This window comes from Myotis brandtii, unplaced genomic scaffold (genome assembly GCF_000412655.1).
Source record: "Myotis brandtii unplaced genomic scaffold, ASM41265v1 scaffold53, whole genome shotgun sequence".
Classification (NCBI taxonomy): Eukaryota; Metazoa; Chordata; class Mammalia; order Chiroptera; family Vespertilionidae; genus Myotis; species Myotis brandtii.
Genome location: NW_005369942.1, coordinates 7,371,608 through 7,372,725, shown reverse-complemented (window position 1 = coordinate 7,372,725; position 1,118 = coordinate 7,371,608).

Here is a 1,118-nt window from a genome sequence, read left to right as displayed (position 1 = left end):
GAAACAGAGGGAAAAGTATGTTTTGCAGGAGTAGATAACTTAATTCTAGGAATAATTATACAGACAGAATCCTAGGAAACCAGTGATTGTATGAAGAATTTCAAGACAGTTTTAATTACAACATGTTGGACCAAAAGAACCAGAAATAATTTTCTCAGGACCTAAAGAGCTAATGTGCAGATTTACCAGATTTGGTTAGTCAAAGAAAATGTAAACAACTATAAAAAGTCAAATCTGTGACTACCTAAAGTAAAAGTTTTCCCACATAAGGGACCTGGGTAATTCCACAAAGAAAGAGGTGTATGTACTCTAGCACTTTGCTGCTCAAAGTGTGGTCAGTCCATTGACAGTATCAACAATAACTTAATACTAATGATAGTAATATTTAACTGTTTTTCAAAATACCCTAAAAATAAATGAAGTTCAAAGAAGCATAACTTTTTCACTTCCAGTTCTCAAAGAACAGGGATTTTCAAATAATAGGGCGTAGAATTTGTCAATGTAAGAAACATCCAGCCCTGGCCGGTTTGGCTTAGAGTAATTGGCCTGCGGACTAAAAGGTCCTGGGTTCAATTCAGGTCAAGGGCACATTCCTGGGGTTGTAGGCTCCATCCCCAGTAGGGGACATGCGAGAAGCAGCTGATCAATGATTCTCTCTCATCATTGATGTTTCTATCTCTCTCTCCCTCTCCCTTCCTCTCTGAAATCAATAAAAATATATTTAAAAAAAAAAAAGAAAAAAACATCCAGCCCTATCCACTGGTTTGGCTCAGTGGATAGACTTGCAGTGGTTCTCAACCGTCTGGCCCTTTAAATACAGTTCCTCATGTTGTGACCCAACTGAAAGGGCGAGGGCTACGCCCTCCATCTTGCCCCAGGGTAAGGGCTAGGCCCTCCATCTTGCCCCAGGGTAAGTGCTCCATCTTACCTTGGCCATGTGCTTGGCAAGGAGCTTCTTCCTGGAAGTCTAAGCCTCTGCTAGCCACACCCAGGAACAAGACACCGACTTGCGCCTGGCCAATCGGCAAGGCCACAGCCCTTTCTCCTCCCCTTACTCCAACCCCCTATAAAACCCCTCTCCACACAGAGTTCTCTCTCTCTCTGCTTCCTGTCGCTGC